The sequence below is a fragment of the Ambystoma mexicanum genome, chromosome 12 (genome assembly GCF_040938575.1).
Source record: "Ambystoma mexicanum isolate Mex_15411 chromosome 12, UKY_AmexF1_1, whole genome shotgun sequence".
NCBI lineage: Eukaryota > Metazoa > Chordata > Amphibia > Caudata > Ambystomatidae > Ambystoma > Ambystoma mexicanum.
In genome coordinates, this window is record NC_090936.1 from 467,917,172 (window position 1) to 467,931,501 (window position 14,330).

General features: G+C 45.0%; 1 protein-coding gene across 4 annotated transcripts in view; it reads left to right on the top strand.

Annotated features, from left to right (window-relative positions):
• Window positions 1-2,284: 2,284 nt before the first annotated feature.
• Window positions 2,285-14,330, top strand: part of SVOPL (SVOP like) — a 366,808-nt gene continuing 354,762 nt past the window's right edge. For 3 of the 4 annotated variants that reach the window (XM_069628739.1, XM_069628741.1, XM_069628742.1), the window contains exon 1: window positions 2,285-2,522. The gene's annotated coding sequence lies outside the window, so the exon portion shown is untranslated. The remainder of the gene's footprint in view (window positions 2,523-14,330) is intronic. The other variant, XM_069628740.1, reaches the window with a different exon arrangement.

A 14,330-nucleotide genomic window follows, 5' to 3' on the forward strand; every position in this document is an offset into this window, starting at 1 on the left:
GTGGGCCAGAAAGCAGAGAGGGAGCGGCAGGCCAGAAATCATAGCAGGAGCAGCGGTACAGAAAGTAGAGGGAACGTGTGCTCAGGGGGAGCAGTGGGCCAGAAAGCAAAGAGGGAGTGGTTTGCAGGAAAGAGGCAGTGAGCTTCAGATTGGGAGAACAAGTGAGGGAAGAGTGCGATAGAATAGGAGAAAGGATGCAAGACGAAGTAGCACGAAACAATAACTGCTAGGAATTAGGGAGCATAAGGTGTGAGTTAGGAGTATGATTGAAGTGGTGGAGACTGGGGAGTGCAAATTGTGACTTGGCAGTGTGACTGATAGTGAGGTTCGGGAATACAAATTGTGATGGGGAATTGGTGAGACGTGTGAGGTGTGTGGGTGTTTCGGGGATTGGAGAACATAGAAGGGGAATATTTTTAGCAGTACAATTGATAATGATCAATACAGTTAATAATATTAACTAGGCATGCACATTAAACCAAAAATGCCAAAACAAATACTGCCAAGCCAGACACATCTGGGACTCTTCCTATTAAATTGATACAAAAGCTACAGCTACTGACACCTTGGATCTCTAGTAGCCTTGCACACTGCCTCTTTCCTAGAATGTGCCAGTCTTACACCCTCCAGTCAAGAAAAAAAGGTGCTGGCAAACGCTAATCTTATTTGGGTGTCAGCCAGGGCAGAAACTTTAAACCCATTGCAGGATATATGCATGACCCGCTAAAAATTAGAAGTTCTGTGCTTCCTGCTGGAAGGCCCCGGGTGGTCTTAAACGTGATCCACTCTCCCTGGGGTACATTCTCGCTCATTTAGGGTGCATCTCACTCCTTGGCCTTGCCTTTCTCACTGCTAGTGTCACTCCTTTGAGCACAGGTTAACTAACTGGGTGTGAGTCTCACACCTTGGAGTAGACAGTAGCGCCTCAACCACTGACTGTTAGTCTCACACCTTGGAGTAGAGCCTCAACCACTGGGTGTGAATCTCACACCTTGGAGTAGACAGTAGCGCCTCAATCACTGAGTGTGAGTCTCACAACGTGGAGTAGAGCCTCAACCACTGAGTGTGAGTCTCACAACTTGGAGTAAAGCCTCAACCACTGGGTGTGAGTCTCACACCTTGGAGTAGAGCCTCAACCACTGAGTGTGAGTCTCACAACTCGGAGTAAAGCCTCAACCACTAGGTTTGAGTCTCACACCTTGGAGTAGACAGTAGCGCCTCAACCACTGGGTGTGAGTCTCACAACTTAGAGTAGAGCCTCAACCACTGAGTGCGAGTCTCACACCTCGGAGTAAAGCCTCAAGCACTGGATGTGAGTCTCACACCTTGGAGTAGACAGTAGAGCCTCAACCACTGAGTGCGAGTCTCACACCTCGGAGTAAAGCCTCAAGCACTGGATGTGAGTCTCACACCTCGGAGTAGACAGTAGCGCCTCAACCACTGGGTGTGAGTCTCACAACTTTAGAGTAGAGCCTCAACCACTGAGTGTGAGTCTCACACCTCGGAGTATAGCCTCAACCACTGGATGTGAGTCTCACACCTTGGAGTAGACAGTAGCGCCTCAACCACTGGGTGTGAGCCTCACACCTTATTTTAAAGTGCCAATGATAACATATCTTCGGGTGCACCACTGCCATAGAAGTGATTTAAATTGGAATTGATGTACACTGTGGAGTTTGGAAAAGAAGCAGCATGAAAGAAATGACACCATTGTCTCTGAACTCTGCTTCCTTCTTCTTTAGGCCATGTCCATCAAATCTTAGACCACGCCCATCATGCAAGCCACGCCCCCATCTTCTGACAATGCTAAGCAATACACTGAGATGGTAGCACAGTCGGCCGAGCGGCTGTTAAATATTCCAGTGGGCAGGGAAGTTCGGGCAGAAGGTTTGAGAAACAGCCTAACCTTTTCGCATTCCGAGATTGGTGAAATGGGTGCTGATTCGTGCTCTGTACACACGGTCAACAGGTGGCGCCTTATTTGCAGACGTGGAGAACGCAGCCTCGGCTGCACAGTTAAGTCGCATTGCGCAGGAGGCGATAAAGACGTAAACAGGTGACTTGCTTTGCCCACTGACAGTGCCACAATTCCCGCAGGACTGAGGCGCACATATGTGGCACATGGGCGCGTGCTCTTGTGTTAAGCGGGCGCCTCCCAGTGGAATGCAGTCGGGCAGCCTGGCAAGCAGGCCTTGCCCTTTTAAATATGTGAAAGTAAAGGGAAATGGGCGGAGGAGGGCGTGGCTGAAGTTAATACACCTGTTGACCGTGCTTCTCTGGAAACGGCGTATAAATGACTACCTCCCAGGCCGGCAGGCGCTGCCGAAGACGGAGGAAGGAGTCCAATGAAAGGGTCGGGATTCGGCGGAGCCAGCTTCCAGCTTCCTGGCACCTACCCTTAGTCTGGGGGTAGCGGCTGGAGACTGGACATCAGGAGCCCGTAGGCATGCACAGGACTACCGGAAGTCTTTATCCTCAAGCAGTCTTTAGCAGCCACCAGGAATTCGGCAACGCTGTGAAAGGTGAGCCCCCCTCCCCAACCCCCCGTGCGGATGTGAGATCGCGGCGCCACACTGAAGCGATCAGGGGGGTCACTACGGAAGGTGGGCTGAGGGCACCAAGGAGCGTTGGGGAATAACGTCATGAAGTGAATGGTAACCACATAAAATGCCCACACTTCGGTGTACACTTCAGGTGGGCCCATTTTGCGTTGTGTGATCTTGGGCGAACAACAATATCCGTCCTTTTTACTCCTATCTTCCGAAACTGGGAGTGTTTGGCACCAAGTTGAACGCGGCTAATACGCGCAACCCAGTATTTCCCAGAGGAGTGGCCAGATTATTTGGACCATCATGCCTTAATGGGTATGTCGTCTACACGCAACCACACGGAAAGCCACCGATTTGCTAATAAGCCCGCGTATAAAAGCCACGTGTCAAGGTTCGGAGTGGCTCCCTCTTCTGCGCGGCAGAATGCGCCGCGAGGACTCTTGTGCTCGGCTTGTCGTCGAGTTCCTGCGCATGGGGGAGGGGGCGACCAGGGGAGTTGCAGTTGATCTCATTTCAGCACATTCATTGGAGGGGTGCTGGGTCGTATTTGGCTGCCCGGGTACCCACTAGTATGACGTTGCTACTTCTGCTGCACCCCACCCCCACCCTTCGAAGTGATCTTGTCTCGGGTTGACCCGTGGCATGAGGGCCGGTGGTGAGCCCATGTAGGCTGTTCTGCTGAGCATGGCATGCGAGTTCACGTCTGTGCCCATTGAACAGTGTAAGGAGGCAGGGCAGGGTGTATATTGACTCTCATGTTTGTTCCCCCCTGTCACTTGTGGTGGTTGTGTGTTGGCTAGTGTATGGGTCGACTCAACCAGAAACTATACGTCGGGGGGGGGGGGGGCAGGTTGAATGATTGTTTCACATATACCGAAGCATTCGGGGGGGGGGGGGGGCAGGTTGAATGATTGTTTCACATATACCGAAGCATTTGGTGTAAGAGCTAAAAGTCCGGGGTTCTCGCACATTGGCACATGTAGGAAACGAGGAGCACCCAATCGTGACCGCAGCTGTTTGCCGCGGAAGGGGGAAGCGGAGAGAACTTTCTGGCAGTAATGATGCTGGGACAATGCGATTACCTTACCCGTCCCTACCTGTAATGGGATGGTCAGCCATAGACTTCTTGCAATTTGCAATCATGTACTGGGAGGATAGCTCGGGGGCAACATGCTCGCCTTGAAAGCAAGATGCCACTGAGCACCAGAGGTTCGATTCCCCGGGTCCGTGCTTAGAAACCTCTGGGTATTAAGCGCATTATTAACAACCTATCATGTCTGTAGGGTCAAACATGCAGATTCCATATGTATGCCATGTCACTGAAAAACTTTTTGCGACACCTTTTCATGCTGCCGGTGCCCAAATAAAAACCCATGGGACCTGCATCAACGCGTAATAGCAGGATGGCTTGGTTTTCACGCTTCTAGAGCACAACACATGCTAGTTTTGCCCTGTAAAACACATTTCATGCTGGCTGTGCCCCATAGATATGCTTGTATTTGAACTGTGAGCACACCGTTTTATGCTGGGTGTCCGATATATGCCAGCACTGCCACTTTAAAAACATGTTCTTGCTGTCTGTGCCCAGTATATGCTGGTTGCGCCTAATGTATGCCAGCATGACATTGTGAAACACATTCATGCAGCCACGCTTCCGCCCCACCAAACACACACTTGTGCGCATGTAGCACACCCATTCATGCAGCCATTCATTCACACACACACGGGCACACACATTCACTCACATGTGCACATTCGTCCTCTGCCACACAGATTCACACCCACAATGTTCTATTGATCTTCACTTTCCACACAGCAATGATCTCCTCTTTCCCTCTATTCCGGTGCCACTTGGCAGGCAGTGAAGGCAACACATGTGGGGTGAGAGGGCATGTCTGGTAGGCAGTGGGTTGGGGGGAGGGATTCATCAACTCAAACAGGCTGTGGTGTGAATGACACTGTGTACTACCATAGCCTAGGCCTCCTCCTTTACCTCTTGGCAGGAAGACTGAAATTGATCTAAATGTGCCTGCTCCAGGCCTGACGTGCAGGGAGTGTGGTACAACTCGTAGTGTAGGTCTGAAAAAGGTGTGGTACTTAGACCCCCCCCACCCCTCTCCACCCCCGCTTAGGTCTACATCTCCTGAATAACTCATCTGCCATGCAAGTCATGTCACAAGCCACAGTGCTTGCTAGTCTTGCAAACGCAGCATTGCTTTTCAAGTGTGGAGGACAGCAGGGCATGCGGTCTCCCTCACCGAACCAGACCTTTACAAAGCTGCTGACCACCGAATTGAAATCTCTGTAGTATCCCGCTACACATACAGCTTGCCTTGTGCTATGCCACTGTCCTTCTAGACTTGCTCTAGCCAGCTTTGCTTTTCTCTCCTGCAGTCACTACACATACAGCTTGCCCTGTGCTATGCCGCTGTCCTTCTAGACTTGCTCTAGCCAGTTTTGCTTTTCTCTCCTGCAGTCACTACACATACAGCTTGCCTTGTGCTATGCCACTGTCCTTCTAGACTTGCTTTTCTCTCCTGCAATCATCAGCAATATGTTCCCTTTGTTTCATTCCACATCTGTAAACTGTTCTGGAAACCTTGCTGGCTTCCCTTAATGAATAGGAGTAAGCAAAATGCTCCTGGTGTCATCTATTTTTTTTTTTTATTATTTTTTTTTTTTTTTATTTATAAAAGCCAAATAGGTCATCGGTTTTGTTAGTGGAAAACGGCCCTGAGGTGGTCAATCGTGGCAAGCCCGAATATTTCTTCACCCACGGACCATTTTATCATGTTTCCCCTGGATGGATAAGGCAGTGTGGGACCAGCAGCATCTTTGCTAGCATTCGGTTACATGTGGATGGAGATGCTGGATCGCTATGGACGCCACCTGTTGGGTTTATTTAATTTTTTAAACCTGGGGAGGGGGCAGGGAGGTCCAAATGGGATCAGTAATCCCTTGTAGTGATGGTCGTCATTGGTGTACACCATGGTTGTGATCAAAGTGCATTTTCTCGCTGGGGTGGAAAATGGCACAGGAAATCTCAGACCGCCCCAGATGGGGAATGATCCGAGTCTTCGGGTATAGATCAGGTGTGGTCAAGGGCGGTTTTCCAAGGTTCACCTTCATTATTAAAAGTATCCTTTCAGGGCAGAGCAAGCGCGTTGGGATCCTCAGTGGTGTTCAGGGACCAACGGTTGCATCATGGACTATTCCATGGCAGGACTGTCAATCATCTGGCCGCACAGCCCCATGATAGGAATGTGTTGTGGTGAGACCTACTTTCCTGTAACGGGTCTAAAGTCACATCTAACCCATGAGAGGAGCACGGTTTCAAGAGGGGATTGTGTCAGGATCCAATTAAACAGGAAACCAGATAGTGGAATTTCTGTGGCAGAAATGGAGGAATCCAATAGGATGGTTCCAATCCGCCCAAACATTTCCCCCCCTAATCATGCCACCTGGATCATCATGATTCATTCCTACCCTTGTAAGAAAATTTGGAGGAAAGCAGTTGGCACGTCAACTAAGTACATCATTGCATTTTTGAAGTTTAATTTGAGCTTGTTTTAAATTTTAAAGAGTTCTCTAATATTGTATTTGTTAATTTTATGTGATTATTTATCCACTTTATGGTTAAATATTTTTTTATTATTGGGAATTTTACTCTTAAGATCTCAGAAATTCGATTGTTCCATTTCTGTTTGACATCAATGTTCCGTGCTAGGGAGACTTGTTTGTGATGTAAGTATTTTATGTCAGAGAAAATAGATGTTTACTGCTGCCTTGCTTCCTGTATTGACTCTCACCCCAGATCCCAACACACTAAAGACAGTGAAGGTCAGTTGGGCTCAGCAGGTCCTCCTTGTTCGTCATTGCTCGCTGCCCGGTAGCCTATCAACCAGAACCAAGTGACTCAAAACTGGAGTCAACTTCTTTTTATCTTACACAGGATAGGGTTGGGATAAACAATGGCAGTGGCTGGGGTTTCTCTAATAGGGAGATACTTGCCTCTCCCTGTATTTATAAGGAATAACTCAAACCCATGCATATAGGGCTTAGCTGCTTCTTGCCTTGCAGTACCTGGGATCTATAGGCCAGCCAATTCTTTTCACTGCTGTCCAGGGCACATAGTGCTCAGCCACTTCTTTGCCATGTCCTATTCAAAGAGGTCCACACTATTTTGAATCAACGCAAGATGCTGATTGTGTAATACACGACTTCCTAAACTGGAGTTTAGCTCTTTATGGCTTACTATTAGGATCTCTTAACCACCCTCTACACACTCTTCTCTTTCTTTCTTATAATGGATGTACTTTCCTTCCCACTTTATCCCACTACATTGGTTTCCTTTCTACTCTTCACTCTAAGAATTAGAGTTCTTCTCACATATAGGTTACATGAATGGTACCCTCCATACCCAGAAACATCTACCATCGTTCTTTCTATTTCGGGGGTATATTGTCTTTCCAGCTATGAAGGGATAGGGTGTTCCTCACACCCAAGAACCTCTTACTTTCATAGGTTCATAGTGTCTTTCTCTCTTAGGACGGCTCTAGTGCCCTTCACACTTAAGAAACTTCAAGGAATTGGGAAGAAAAAGGGCCCTAGCTCCTCATTGTCACTCCCCAATATAAGAGTGGTCTACCCAAGAACTGCAGGGCTCTCCATGCTGACCCCTCGTCAGGTTGCCCAGCTCTTTGGACCCCGCCCCTCCTGGAAAGTAGCACATTCTCTGTTGCAGTCTTGGTCTGCCGGGTACCTTGTTAGCCTCCCTACTGCTGGTCTGGTCCTGGCAGCTGATTTGCTTGATCTGCTCTCTGGGATGCTGCTAGCTGTCCAAGTGTCTATGTCGCTTCTGCTTCTTCAATCTCTGCTACTGCCTGCATCTGTGGGTGGTTGTGCCTTTTCATTGTCTCTGATCTTGACTTGTGTCTCTCCTCTCCTTTGATTGGTTACTGCCTTTAGCCTCTTGCAAGACTTTCTTGGTTTTTGGTGGACTGGGTGTGCCCCAATTTTAGCTTATGCTGCTGAAGCTATAAAATGGGCAGTGTCATTTTTCGATTTTGGCATCAATCATTCCTCTCCTGCAGTCCTATTCTAGTTTTATTAGCCTGGTTCTCCCACAGCACTCTGGACAATTTGTGGAGGGGTATCAGTTTCTGCCCATTTGTTGTCCAGCCCGCACGTAATCTTTTTGAGAGTGCACATCCTTTCTAGTTCATGGGTGGATTCCTGTGCTGCTCAGCTCTCCCAGTGGAATGTCTCCCACTTGGGTCTCCTTACAGTAAGATAATATCCCCTTTCAGTCTCTATAATAGTTTACACCCTATGATATCACTTTTGGCAATGGCAAATTATTGCCCGATCACTGGCAAGTTTATTTCCTCGAATATTTGTATATTATTGTATTTATTGTGTGGAGTTAACTTTGAGAAGCAACAGAGCGCTTTACAAAGGTAAACAACATTACAGATGTGTAACAGAGCGCTTTTCAGAGGTAACGGTTATACAGCGGGGGTAAGATTCCGAGGATGGGTACAGCTGTACTAGGTGGCTAGGAGGAGAGGGACGGGCAGCGTGTAGCCAGTCAGGCGGTGCAGGGGGCGATGTGATGGCCTAGGTGTTGTGGAGAAGAGACTACTTGAAGAGATGGGTCTTGAGTTCTTTTCTGAATTGTAGGAGCATGTGGGTGAGTCTGATGCTGATAGGGAGGAGGTTCCATTGCCTTGGGGCATAGGCAGGGAAGGCTTGTTTTCTTGTCTGTAAAGAGAATAATTCTCAGCCATAATTCTCTGCAGCCAGCCATCCCTGAAAATAAATAGACTTTTGTGCAAAGAAGAGACATATGGGTAGCCGGCTGGGAGTAAATTTGTTCAATCGTGGCTTCTTACAGCTGAAAAAGGAAATGTCTCATCTTTGCACTGCACACATCTGTATTATTAATAGCAACAGATTGCGCAATCACTTTAAGCTAATATTAACCTTATTTTTCAACAGGCTTTATTGGCCATTTTGCTTAAAGGTCAAAACATCACTTGTTTCCCATTGGACATAAACACTTCCTGAAACATATGACTTTCTATGCAAATGAGCAAGACTCTGGGTAGTTTCCCAAATTTTACTGAACCACAAGATATATGTAGCAACCTTAAAACTTGAACAGAACAGATTTAGCAAATGACGCATTTATTTTACAGACTTCTAGCACATTCTGTTCCAAAGCCATCTTGCCCTGCTTATGTACTGTTTGACTATTACTGTTTTGTTTTGAGTCATGCGATTCAAAATCACATTCTGCTATTAAATGCTGAATTGTGTGCACCTGTCTCTAGCTGCTTCTAATCAACCTGGTTTCTACCCACACACTCCCTTTCTTGAGTTGCACACAGCACTTCTCCAGCACTTTTAAACCTTCATGGGATTCTGAGGCCTGCAGCTATCTATAATACAAAGGGCTGTCTTTTGCTGACCTATATTCTACATCAGAAATGTAAGCACATACCTTTATGTTCTATATTGCCCTAAATAAGTGTGTCCAGTGTAACCTATTTCCAATGTACTTGCATAAATAAGGGCATACCGTCTGCCTCACTAGACAACACTCCTGATTTTTACAATGTTGGACAGGGGAGAAGGGTATTGGCCCTAAATACCATATTTACCTGTCTGTAATCAGAGGGCCGGTGAGAGGCTGCTCCTCTACAGGTCCTTTCCTTTTTGCAGCAGCGGTTTTCAAGTCTGCATGTGTCCTGGCTACTGGTGGTGCACTGTTCTCTGCGAGGTAGCTGTGACTTGAGTGCAACTGCCTCATAGATGATGCAGAAAGATTTGAAGGTGATTTGTGTGTGCAGTGAGAGCCAGTGAAGGCTGATGAGGGGTGAGTTGATGTGGTTGTATCTACGTAGACCCTTGAGGCGTGTGGCCACGTGTACAACACTTCTCAGAGGCACAAGGGAGGACGACTGGAGGCCTTCAAGGAGTGCATTGCCCCCATCCAGGTGGGATAGGACCAATGCTTGTACAGTGGATCTAAAGCTGTCCGGAGGGTGGAAGGGCTTGACTTTGCGCAGGAGGGAGAGCTGATACAAAGCTGTATGAGTTTGCTTACATATGTGTGTCTTGAAGGATAGGTGTTTGTTGATGTGGAACCCAAAGGACATGGCGCAGGAGGTGAGCATGGGTGTGAAGCCCTCAGAGTTCCAGGTTTTTATGTTTGGGACCCAGGAACAGTTTGATGACCCAGGAACGGTTTATAAAGTATCAAAATGTATACCTAGGGCTTGGTTGCTGAGACAAAAAATATGCGATGCTGTTATATGATCTCTTTTGGGAACATTGATGAACCCTATTCTGCTCCTAGGGGGGCTGCGAGTTTCTAAAATGTACAATATGAAAATAAATTCTCCCCCCTCCAACCACCCTTTATGGCTTCATCTTACCAGTACTGTGTGGTGATGCTTCAAATGTGAGATGTTTTTAATGACCTCTTTTAGGTATATTGATGAATTATATTTGTTCAACTGGGGGGTTGCAAGGTTTTTATTAGTATTGTGTGATGAGGCCAAATATGTGAGATTATGTTTTTTATGACCTCTACCATATTTATTAATGCATTTTATCTGTTTTATTGGGATGCTGCAATCTTTAAATATGACATGTATGCTGAATCTCCCCCCTCAAGACATGGTCTGATTAGAGATTTTAATAAGTGACCTGTTTTAAAATCAGGACAAATTGAATGATACCGATTATTTTGATATAGGAATGATTTTTTTCCTTTGTTTTGGACTAAATGTACTGTATTTGTGTAATGTGAGGATGTTCTTTTATGCCTTAGTAGCCGAATAAAAGTTTACGAAAGCAAAAAAAATAGTGTTGGTGAGCAGTAGGAATTCGGTCTTGTACAGGTTGAGCTTCCAGTATGTATTTGACATCCAAGAATGGATCAGCAAGAGGCATGTTTGTGCCTGTGGATGTCCTTTATGGGGTCGATCTTGAGGTATAGCTATAGCTGGGTGTCATCTGTGTATTGGTGTGTGTGTGTGTGTGTGGCTTGGAGGGCTCCCAATTGCTCCATATATAAATTGAAGATCACTGGGGAGAGGATGGAACACTACAGGTCTCCACTGGAGACGGGTAGCATTGATGATCTAGAGGAGTCCATCTGAACAAACATCTGGTGGTTGGCCAGGTGCAACTTGAACCAGTAACATTGTTTCAAAAAGCAGTATGAAAGTGATCACATAAAAATTGTGATAGAAAAGTGCAAAGAAAATCAAAAGCAATTAGGTATTTTTATCCACAACTTATATGAACCAACAATGTCATACATTGGTTAGAATTAAATCATCTAACTAGTTGCGTATGTGGATGTAATAATTGTATGTATGCGTATGATCAGAATCTGATCATTTCTGATTTTGTTAATTAGCCAAATCTGCCAGGATTTCAATTCTAAGCAATGTGTGACATTGTTGGTTCATATACGTTGTGGATAAATTGCTTTTGATTTTCTTTGCACTTTTCTATCACACTTTTTTATGTGATCACTTTCATACTGCTTTTTGTAACAATGTTCCTATTTGCTATTTTTCTCAACTTTTTATTTTTCTCTCTCTCTCTCTATATATATATATATATATACACTTTTGAAATCTGTGTTGACAATACAATCAAACACTATGAACACACACCTGTATATTCCTCTTTCTCCTTTGACTCGTTTGAGCATTGGAAATAGTCTTCTCTAAATTTCTATGACTAACACCCTTAAATAATTTGGTGTATATATGTGGATGTCTTTTCTGCTGTTTGAAAACCAATTGTAGGAGGTCATATAACAAAGTGCCTTATAGTTTGAGAGCCAATGATATACTGTGTACTTGAGTGTTGAAGATGACATGTTTTTAGAGGTAGGCATAAGTTGTCCACCTGATAGTGGGCAGCCAATCACAATCCCAGCCCTTCTAGAAAGTATACTTAGATGTTCCCCTTGAGCATATCACAATCCCTTGTAGGCTTTTCTTATTTGCCATGTAGTATGACATCACTACTGACATATTTTTTGCATAGAAGGATGTTTTTATGTGACATTTTTCAAGAACTGAACGTTCATTGATGTCCGTTGTAACCTCCCTGTTTTAGATAATTGTTAATAAAATGGCAACCTTTGCCATCTTCCTGAGTTGGTTCGATTTAGTTATTCTGCGAACCCCATCCATTGCATGCACGATATTAAAGAACCATAAACTCATGAGAATATGTTGAAACAATATGAAAATACTTAAGAATAGCAACGTAATTGAAGCGACAAGAGAACATGTACAAAAGGATAAAGTAATCATGTATGCAAAAAAAAAGAGTAACTTTTGGATCAATAATACACAGCAATTCAGGGTAGATGAGACAAATAGAAGCTTGCTACAGAGGAAGGACGGCCATGATTGGAAAATGGATGCCGTCTCATGAGAAGATCCATTCTAACTACCTCAGAAACAAATCAGGGCTAAAGAGTCTGGAGATGCTGGAAAAGGCTTTGTGGGCAAAGGGGAGTCTATGTTGACCTAGGATCAAGGATGCTATGTCAAATAGTTGCAGAGTACAAAGGGAGGCAGACGGATAACGTTATTATGACCGTGAGATGCATTTCTCTTTAACTAAGAAAATGTATGCAAGAGCCAAGTATTGGACAATTACCAATGAACATGGCTCATACAAGATGGGAGTGAGCAAGTCTCTAGAGGCAAAGGGAGCAATGACAGATGACACCCACCTGAATTTAATCAAATAGCAGTAGGTCGAAATGGATACATTTGTGGTCTCTTCACACATGATGCAGAAGACGAAAACGAGATCTATTCATTAAGCTGTGGTTGAAGATAAATGATATGCTCCCACTCCCTCGAATGTCCTAGAACAGAGCAATGGCAAGGTCAACTACAGATGGGACATTTTTGCTTATGGTCAAACTGATGAGATGATGGCCTAGTTGCGAAAGTGCAGAGTGTCTGCTAGCGAGTTGCATGTCCAAGGTTGGGTAGGATGCCAACCAATCAGTGGGTCTATGGGGCAACCTGCTATACAATGTTACAAAGACCAATCCACTGACATTTTATCCGCAATAATCCGTATTCTAACCATTTAGAGGTAGTTTTAGGTGTGCCTTATAGATGGGAGACCGCCAATGAATTACTAACCAGTATACTGTCTATATGTTCCCCCTAACCAATCCCTTCCAATGGTAGGATTTATGGTTTGCCACATAGGATGATGTCTTCGATGATGCATATTGGGTTATAAGACCCCTGTGTAATCAAGTTTGTGTGTGTGCAAATGTCAGCCGTTGTTTGTCAGTGTACCCCCGCTTTATTAAAATAAGAATAAAGTAATACTTTGCCATATTCTTTGATGCTGTGCAGTTATGTGGTCTGATCTTTTATTGGTAAATCCATCTAGCACAAGAGATGCTTCGAGGTGCTAGAGCACAACCTTCCCATGGGGCCACTATTAGATTCTAATGGCTATTTCTAGTGTTATTTTCAGTCATTAATGTTGTCTTCGACAAGGTGTTGGCTAGTATTTCTGATTGGGTGGAGTCGTCCTCGTGCTGTCCCCTGGGCTTCACTTTAGTTGGTTCATCAGTGGAGTCTATAAATATTAGGCTGTACCCCACTAAATCCAAAGTATCATTCAGGGAAATGTTATGAGTATTTGTTCCAACACTTCCCTTCTCGTAAATCGAGTTTGGAAAATATCATGTCAGCTTGTTGCCGCCAAGATTGCTTTTCCTGTTCACTAGAGGGTTTAAGTACACTTTTACTGAATTTCAAAACCTTCTCGGATGGAAGGGCTGCTCTTTTGGCTTTTTAATCTCTACTTGGCTATTGTATTTTTGGTTCATATTTTAGTTCCTTTTCTCCTTGCTAAACTTCAGTTCGGTAGTTTCATGCCTTCCATCACTATCAATCTTGGGTAGTATCTGATCGTTATTGGAGGCTATTGACTGTTTGGTTTTGATTTTGGGTGAGATTCCCCCACTTGTATCAGTCAGTAATGGTGCAAACCTCAACTTCGTTTATTTTCTTCTTTTTTTGTAGTAGTAGTACTTTACGATTGACACTAGCTCCAGCTTCCAGGCAAGAAGAATCCATACCATTGGGAATTTGAAGATCCTAATCCAGTACCTCCTTTTTCACCTTGGTTTTGAATGTTTCTGCCTTTTCCAGCTATTATAGATTTGTCTTGTGCCTTCCCAAATGCCAAACTATTATCCCGCCAAATTAACGCCCCTGCATTGTCTGCCCTATCGAATAATTGTTTGGTGAGACATCACCATCTTACTTCATATCGGAGTCCATACTAGAGAAGCTCGTTTTGTGTTCCTTGCTTCTCACTTCTCTAAAAATGAATAAGGGGCTGGATTTCTAGCGTCCATCGTCCGTGATTTAGAAAAATGTCTCTCTCGGGTAGGCTTCCGGTGTCCTCACAACAGACCTCTTTCAGAAACTTCACAAGAGCAAATATCGCTGGGAAGTGTTCCCCTCGTTGAAGACTCCAAAAATCCTCTGCATTGTCTGAGTGCCTTTCTGCTATCAGAGTGCCAAAGAATGTTCTCTTCTCCGTTAGGCCTGCACAAAAAAGAGTGAGATGCTTCAAGGACTCAGTTGTCCCCTCCTTGTCACGAAACCTGCAATCTTCAAGATTTTCAGTGCCAGTTGTAGATTGTCAGGATCTGGCCAGTGGGGTACAAAGTCATTCTAAACCGCATGTACTGCGTCC